We start from the raw sequence: 8,987 nt of genomic DNA, 5'->3' as shown, positions 1-8,987 counted from the left end.
GAGGTTGATGGTTTGCTGGGTGTCTTGTGTGCTTGCCAAGGGACACCCTGAGTTGCTGGGTGTTGCAGTGCTGTGATGGACTTTGAGCAGTTGGGGTTGTCCTATGAAATCTTTCTTTTGCAGGGGGTGTTTGCAGACATGTGCCGTGGGGCTGCGATCAAGCTGGTGAGGTGGAGCATATGCAAGATGCCGCTTATTTGCCAGCCGCATATTCCTTTGCATTGCCTTTGTTGTAGGAGGCGTAAGCCTCACCCAGACACTGAGGAGGTTAGGCTGGGTTCGTCTCAGCATCATGGTCTGGTGATGGTGGCGTATGTGTCTCTCTGAGTGAAGAGGAACCACAGATTAAGTTGAATGTTGCAGGACTCTGTGATCTGTTGCTCACTCTGATGTTTTCCACCTGATGTTTGGTTCATGGTCCTTGACTTCTGGGTCTTGCAGCTTTGTTAAGGATGCCAAGACACAGTATGACAAGTTGCAAGTGATGTACTCAAGCATGGAGGACCTCTGTACAGAAATGGGCCCCAGAAAACAACTGTTAATAGCATCTTCACAGCACTGAATAACTTTAGAAATAGGTTTCTGGTGAGCAAGATGCCCTTTCCTCCTCTTAATTCTTAAGTGTTTCCTTCATTGCTCAGATCTGCCATGCTTCTTACTCCCTCTCTTCCAAAGAGGGATATTAACTGCTTTTGTGTTGTTTTTTTTTCCCCCCACCCAACCATCCTGCAGCCCCTAAGCAGCTGTTTCTCCTGCTCTGCAGCAAGCTGTCATGGAGAATCAGAAGCGGCATGCAACAGATGATACGCTGTGCAAAGCTGGTGAAAGAGGAGGCAGAGAAGAAACGTCGGGAGTGACAGTGGCAGAGAACAGCTGGGAGACACAAATGCAGGTATGAGATGCAATTGGGTGTTTGGGACCGCAGAAACATTGGACTGGATGCAAAGTCCTACTAATAATGTGTGTGGAGAGGTACAGGTGAAGAAAGAAACGCTCTGGAGCTGGATTCCCAAGGATGGAGACTTGGGACAGCATGAGTGGTGTTACTCTCTTCTTTACTGAGAGGATAAGTCCTGAGAGCAGCAATTTGCAGGTTTGCCTGCAGAGCTTTAAACATAGGTGTTGGCCAAGTCCCGGCAAACCCATCTTCAGTGATGTGCAAAGCCTATGAAGGTGCAGAGAACCTTTCCAAAGCTGAGGAACTCCTTGAGAGGCTTTTTGCCTATATAAAATGCAGCAACTTGCACAACACAGCCAAAGCCTGTACAGCCGTTCAGTGCTGCAGTCCTGTGCACCATCTCCTCTCCTGTTTTCTTGGGTTGCCCGGTGGGTATTAACGTCAGAGATCTTTTTTCCCCCTTCCCAAACCAGGATGCTGTGCTCTATTAGTGCAGGAGTCTGGCATGAGGCTCCTCTGTTCCAACCACATACGTTTCAGATTTCTTTGCAAATGTGTTTTAAAAGAGGGGGGGCGGGGGAAGGGGGAGAGGCCATAAACAGTCTCAGGAGCTTTTCCAGCGCTGTAGCCTGAACCTGGGAGTACCTAAACCAGTGGGACAGCCTTGCGATGATCGTGCAGACTCAGGTTCTTCGTTCATCACCCTCCCTGTGCCCTTACCTCTGAGTGAGCCCGTTCGAGAGCAGGCAGTCCTGCACCACAGCTGTACCGCTCTCTGGAAGCAGAGCGGACCTGACATCCCTCCCTTTGCCAGATGAACGGCAAAATTATGTTCTGATATTACTGTTGTCCACTTTCCTTCCCAGCTCCGTACACGCTCAGCGACATGGTTGTAGAACTGACCCTGTCACTTTGTCACAAGACAGCCATTTCCTTCACCTTTTTGCAGCATTAACTGTTACATTAGGATATTAATAAGTTTAAGGTCGGAATCCTCTTGACCTGTAGCTACTATGGGGGCAGACCTGGAAGCCCACACAAGTGACAAGTAACCCGTCTCAGCAGTTGCGGTTAGTTTGAATCCAGCCTTCTGCTTGGTCCAGGAGGTTGATGTGACTCTGCAAGTGCCCCGTGCTGTCCCCACAGCATGGGCTTTCTCCCTTAGTCTGCTACCAGATGCGTTCTTCGCTTCCAACATATGGATTCAATTACTGTCCCTCTCCCTTGGTTTCCTGCCTCTTTGGGTTTCCTGAAATGCATCCCCTCCTCCTGGCAGCTTGAACTCCCGCAGTGAGATGCTTTGCAAGCTCTCACATTCCTCCCTCCCTCCCTCCTGCTGCTTTGCTGCCTCTAACAAGGTGGTCCTGATCCAGAGCACGCACAGATAAGGCTGCAGACCCATGCCGTCACTGTAGCTGAGCCCAGGAACCTCAAGGGCTTGGCATCCCACAGCAAAACTAGCCAGCCCACTAAATGCATGTTCAGTGACTGGCAGGGCTTTGTCCCAGTTCCTCTTGACAGAGGTCCCCACCCTGCCTCAGCATCGTTCCTAGATCACCCTGGAGTTTTCAGCCAACTGCTTCATTTGCAAGACTTTAGTTTTTTTTTTTTTTCCTATTCTCTTCTGAGGCCATGGGCTTTCTGAGCCTCTGCTCTTCAAAAAAAAAAAAAAAAAAAAGAAAAAAATCAAACCGCTCTGGGTTTCTCCTGGGTGCTGTTTGGCTTCCTTCCTGGATATCTACTCCTGTGGACAAGCCATGTGCCCATGGCTTCTGCCTTTAAAAGCATTTGAGGAGGAGGGGAGAGGGAGCCCGGTCTTCTCCATCAGTGGTTCTCTCAACCCCTGCCTGCTGCTCTGGGGTGGGGGAGCCCAGGCGCTGCAGCATCGGGGTGCTGGAAATCTTAAGAAATCTGAGTTTATTCAAGGGGCAGGGGGAGATGGAAACGGTTAAATCATGCAAATGAACAAGTTAATGATTTCCATCCCCTTGCTGGCATGTTTCAGTTTTCGGAAGGGGGTCTGGCCAGCAGCTGTGCCAGCAATTGTAGCTCAAAAAGAGCATTTTCTTTCTGTGTCGGCTTTCATCCATGGCCCCTTTGGATTCCCCTGACTCCCACAGATGCCAGAGTTTCCAGGGCTCCTGCTGCTGCGAGTCCCTGTGACTTTTTTCCCTCCTGTACCCAACGATGGAATTAGATGATGGGAGGGGGGAGAGATGAAGAAGGCAGTGTTTGCTCCCTGCTTGTTTCTCTGCCCCATCCTTTCCCAAGCAGGAGAGGCTTTTTCACAGGATCCAAGTGATGCAGCAGCGCTTGCAAATGGAATGAAAAGCTGCACCTCTGAATCCAGGAGCACAGGGGAGCAACTTAGGGTACAGCTTGGGGGAAGATGCAAGGAAAAATTTTCTGTGGCTGAGCAGTCCTGCAGTCAGCTTCAGATGCAAGAGCCTTATTGTGTAATTAGGCTTGCATATTGTTACATATGTGGCTTATATATTATTATGTATTGTATAACAAGCTGTATTATAATAAGCTTGGACACTGCGTGTCCAGGTTTTCTCATCTAAGGTCACTGAGCCCCAGCAACAGGCACATGGGAATGGTTTTGTCCCTGTGGCTGTTGTTTGAGCTTCCCCTTGAACAATGGTGCCTGTTCTCTCCTGGACCACTTCCCCCACGAGGAGCTATAACTCCTTAGGATCTCCCAAGTGCCAGACCCCTGTTTGCCCAATAGCCAGAGCACCCTTTGTGTGATACCAGCCTAAACTCAGGGCTGCTTTTCTTACCCGCAGCAGGATCGGCTGAGCTCTGCCATCAGGAGCATCACCTTAAATGTGTAGCACTCACCTTCTGATGCCTTTTCCTATTGCAGGAGTGGTGCAAGCATGGAGAGGGAAAAGCCTGAACTCAAATCGGGTGAAGTATAAGGGGTGTTTAGAAGTCCTTGAGTATACTAAAGCTGGAGGGGAGTAAATGAAGCACAGAGGTGAGTCAGGGACCCCAAATACCAGTGTCCCAGCATCCTTCCTCAGCCTTCCAGTCCCGTTGTCTGGCTTGGGCTGGGTTCAGTCTGAAATCCTGTTGGGCCACTGCCCTGTCTTATCCTCACAGACCCTTCACAGCAGCCCAGACCCTCCACTTGGCCTTGGCACAAGCAGATGAAACAAGTGTCAGAAGCTAGAAAGCTGTAATAGATGCCAGTGGCTTACTGCCCTCAAAACTTTGAGAGCCCCTACAGGTAAATTTGGACTGGTTTGCTCCCAGAGGAGCATCTCTGCCTGCCAAAGTCACAGTGATGGGCATTGTGGCCCTCCTAGGAGCCCCCTAAGGCTTTGTTGACTTGTGGGGTGTACACCTGCACCCTCCATCCTTACAGCCTCCCTTCACTAGTCAAAAAGCCAGGTTTGGTAGCCAAGTTTCATGCCCCAGGCATTTCCCTAGGATGCTGGTGCTGTCCCTGCTCCCCTCAGCCGTGTTTCTGGGGTGCTGGGTGCCACCAGCTCTGCCCCGGCTTGGGCAATGTGGGTCAGCTTGGTGGGGGAGTTGCCGGCAGGTAAAAAAAAGTGCAGGCAGCACAGGCAGCACAGGCAGGCTCTCGCAGATGTTTAATGGGATTTTATAGCTCTGGGTTTCATCGGGAGCTGTTGTCACGGAAACACAGATCTGCAGAGAGCCTGTGCATTCGGTGTTAACTGCTTCAGCGCCGCGCCGATGGCCGAGGGAGGATGCACAGGGCAGCGAGCAGCCCCGGGAGGCTCTTCTTAAAGGCTGTCACGATTGGTTGGCTTTGCAAAGGCAGCGGGAATGTGCTGATTTATTTAGGACTGGGGTTTTAATGGCCTTTTAAAATCTGCTGCTGTGCTGTTGGAGCACAAAGCTGTGCCCCAGAGCGGTGCAGGGGGGCTCCATCCTCTGCTTGAGCATCCTGGCCATCTCGTTTTCAAGCTTCCCACACAAAAAAAGAGGGGACAGCAAGTGAAGATGGGTGTAGGTCTCCCAGGTTCCCACCCCGGGGGAGAGGGGGGGAAATGTCCTACTGATGGCTTGTCCCAGCATATCTCATCCTACGCTGTGGCTTGGGCACCTCCTCTGGGTCTGTGGCTGGACAGGAGAGGGCACCGGAGCTGCACTGCCACTGGGGTGGTGGCAGCACATGTGTTGCCCCTGCACATGGCTCCCCGAGAGGTGACATCCCTGTTGCTAGGGAGGACGAGCAACTGAGGCCAGGCTAATCTCCTTAGTGGCCTGAGCACCATCACAAGAGTGAAAGGGAGATTAGAGGGGCAGGGTGGCATTAGCAACCCAGGATGCTCATTGGAGAGGAGCAAGGAGACAGCTGAGCCAAGCAGAGATGGAGAAGACACTGGGGGAGATCAGCAGAGGAGCCAGAGGGGCCTCCATCAGCAGCAAATAACCCAACAGCTGGGATCTCTGAGAAAGTGAAAGGCTTTAGACAACGTGCCCCAAAATCCTGGCGGAGTGGTCCCCACTCCCTCCCCCAGGAGGGAGGTGTTGCCAGGCAGTCTGGGTCCTAATCCATTCCCTGCCATCCAGAGGGGGGGAGGTGGTGCATCCAGAGGTGGATGCTTTCCCACTCCCTGTCTTTCCTGTGGGGCACGAAAACATTCCCTCGAAGCATACAGAGAGGGAAGAGAATACCGCTGGATTTTACCCCATACCTGAGAGACACGGAGGAACAGGATGTGAGATATTTATTGTCCATTTCCGTGATTCAAGAGGCAAAAGATGCTATTTTTCTGCAGCGGAGTAGGGTGGGAAGCTGTTGCTCACAAAGCCTCTGTGAAGGAGTCCAGATGCTGGGCTTTGTTCCCCGTTCCTGCCATGTGGGTGTCATGGGGTCCCATGTTTTCTTTGCAGGTGGATAACGGGGCCGGAATGATGGATGTTTTACAGGAAGCTTTGCAGTCCGGCGGCCTGTCCCACAGGGGCAGGGGAGTGTGGCAGGGTAGGTGCTGCTCGCCAGGCTGTGCCGCCTCTGCACTTCTTCCCGCAGGGACCTCCAGGGCTGGTAAGGAAAGGAAAAAGACGATGCCTACTATTACTACTTGGTGTTTGTTCCTTCCTCTCAGCTGTCAAGGAAACCATGGCATGGTTCACATACCCAGCTGGTATTGCTGCAGTTGCTGACGTGTTACATCCTTTTAATCCATATCCAAAATAGCTTCTCCACCCCACCATTAGTGCTGGCTTACACAGCACCTTCCACTGTGCACTCCCGCCTGCCATTGTCTGTTCTCCTGCCCAGTGATGACTGGGACACCAGAATTTTTCTTAGAATCATAGAATTGCTTGGATTGGAAGGTACCTTTAAAGGCTATCTAGTCCAACCCACCTGCAATCAGCGGGAACATCTTCAACTAGACTGGGTTGCTCAAAGCCCCATCCAACCTGACCTTGAATATTTCCAGGGATGGGGCATCCAGAACCTCTCTGGGCAACCTGGGCCAGTGTTTCATCACCCTCATTGTAAAAAATTTCTTCCTTATACCTAGTCTGAATCTGATCTCTTTTAGTTTAAACCATTACCCCTTGTCCTGTGGCAACAGGCCCTACTAAAAAGTCTTCTTCCAGGTTGAGGAAGCAGAATCATAACTTTTACATGCATGAGTATGGTCAACGCAGGGCTGTTACACTTCTGCCACAAAAACTCACAGAGATGGAAAGAGTCAAGTGAGATATATGGAGGTAGCCCCAGGTGGCAGAAGCTACAGGAAAAGATAGAGAGAAGGGGCTCATGCCACGCTAAGGGCAGAAGGAAGAGAGATCAAGAGGGTTTGGAAAAGGAGACAGCTTGGCAGCAGGTTCACAAATGACGTGGTTTGAGGAGAACAGTGTGAAGGAAACGTTAGAGCAGCTTATGTGCTGCTGAAAGTGTTCCCTGTATGGGAGATTCTGGGTAGAGGGGAGGGGATGTGATGTGCTCAGGGTAGAAAAGAAAGCAGAAAAGAAACAGGACCCAAAGTGGGAGTGAGGACACATGATGTTAGATCAGTGCCACAGAAGTGGTCGCAAGCCGGTGACCAGATTGGAAGAGTGGGGGAGGAGGATCTCTCAAACCAAGCATTTGGAAAAAGAAAACCAAAGTAGAGATGTAGAAGAGAAAAAGCTACATGGTTTTGGTCTCAAATATAGGAGGAGGAGGATCAGGAGAAGCATGGCGAGAAATCTCTAACTCAGTTTCAGCAGCCTGCAGGAGCAGGGGGATCTTTGCTCATCTTTTCCACGCAGAAAGGGGCTGGGATTTAAAGTAATGGGTTGTTCTGCCTTTTGGCCTCAGCAGTGTCCAAGGCTAATCTGTGGTTCGCCACCCCATCAGACCCTGGTCAGTTTGGTGGTAGATGTGTCTTGGTGCTGTTGGACGTGCAGGACACCTGTGGTCCTCCACTGGTGATGGAACCGTGGCTGCTCACAGCAGCAGCCCCAAACCTGTAGGTATGTGTGAACACGGCGACACGCATGTTCCTGTACACTGCCTTGGCTGTTGGTGAGAGCGTTCCCTGTGTCCCATTGACATCTCCCCGACTTGGTTTCACCCCTCTGGCCCTTTCCCGGAGGAAGACTGTGTGCTCTGATCGCAGGAAGCTCTCCGGCTATAATCTCAAAGCCCCGGGGGACACTCGCCGCCTTTGCAGTCATTTCAGACCCAGTTTCCCGTGGAGGGGGAGGATTTCCCTTCCCACACCTGCAAAAACAAGGGGCCCCGACTCACTGCCTATGGGGTGCAAGGGCCAGGAGGGCTCCTGTTGTGGGGGCAGGAGTGGGGGGGGGGGGTCCCAGGCACATGAGCCTGAATTCTGCCTCTCACCAATGGAATTCCTTCCTCTGCTCTCTGGGTTTTCCCCCTTTTCTTTTTTTTCCTCTTGTCAGAAGGTTATTTCAGTAGTGTCTGTTGTGGTTTAACCCCAGTGGGCAGCTAAACACCACCAGTTGCTAAATGGCTGAACACCTGCCTGCCAATGGGAAGTGGTGAATGAATTCCTTCTTTGGCTTTGCTTGCACGCTCAGCTATTACTTTACCAATTAAACAACCTTTATCTCAGCCCTTACCCTTCCAATTCTGCCCCCCCGTGCCACTGTGGGGGAGTGAACAAGCAGCTCTGTTGGGCTGAGCTGCCCACTGGGATTAACCCATACCAGGTCCCAAGCCTGTACTGGTTTTGGCATTGCTGTGTGGTGTGCCGAGAGCGTGTTTTTGCAGAGGATCCTGCAGGAGCCGGTGCTTCTCTGAGTCATCCTCCACATGAATCTCCTGTCTGATGCTTTGCCATCCCCAGGAGCTCTCCCAGTGGGATGTATTGTCTTTCTCCATCACCAGTTGTCAGGACATTTCTCCATCCGCCGTCACGGCTGCAGAGGAAGACAGGAGCTCAGCGTGTGAGTCTTGTCAGCTCTGATCTCCAACTCCCGTCCTGCCCAGGCAGCTGTGTCTATTCAGCCACAAGCAGCTCTATCCCTAGACCGTAAAGAAATGGGAAAAGCCACCAGGCCTCTGCTTCTTAATAGCTTAAAGGGCCCGTTGTGGGGGAGCGAGGTCAGCGAAAGGGGAGTGCTGCAGCCAGCTCCTTGAGAAAGGCGTGCGGACCACGGCGGGGCACGCACACAATAGCTTAGTGTCCTCCTCCAGTCTGGCTCACTGCTTGTCCCACCCTCAGAGCTTCAGCTGGATGATTCGGAATTGGCTTGTGGTTGAAATGACTCAACTGGTGTCCTTTTTTGCCACCTCGACGTCATGCGTATACCATCTGCTCCCCACCACACAGCAAAATGAAGGCAGAAAATCAATCACAAATCCATCGCTGTTGGATCCCAGGCATCTAAAGGAAAGAGAGCAAGGGTTGAGCTGGATGCAAGGGGCTTTCATTCCTCAGGATGAAGCTGTGGTGCACAGAGCAGCCACCTTACTCCTTTCCCCGGTGTTCGGGCTGTTGCTTGGTTTGTGGGAGAGAGGAAGATGCTCATATTTCACAGCATCACAGACTGGTGGGGGTTGGAAGGGCCCTCTGGAGCTCCCCCAGTGCCACCCCCTGCCAGAGCAGGGGCACCTCCAGCAGTGGCACAGGACAGCCTC

This window comes from Charadrius vociferus, unplaced genomic scaffold (assembly GCF_000708025.1).
Source record: "Charadrius vociferus isolate BGI_N301 unplaced genomic scaffold, ASM70802v2 scaffold822, whole genome shotgun sequence".
Classification (NCBI taxonomy): Eukaryota; Metazoa; Chordata; class Aves; order Charadriiformes; family Charadriidae; genus Charadrius; species Charadrius vociferus.
The sequence above is the reverse complement of the archived record's forward strand: the minus strand, read 5'-3'. Positions refer to the sequence as shown.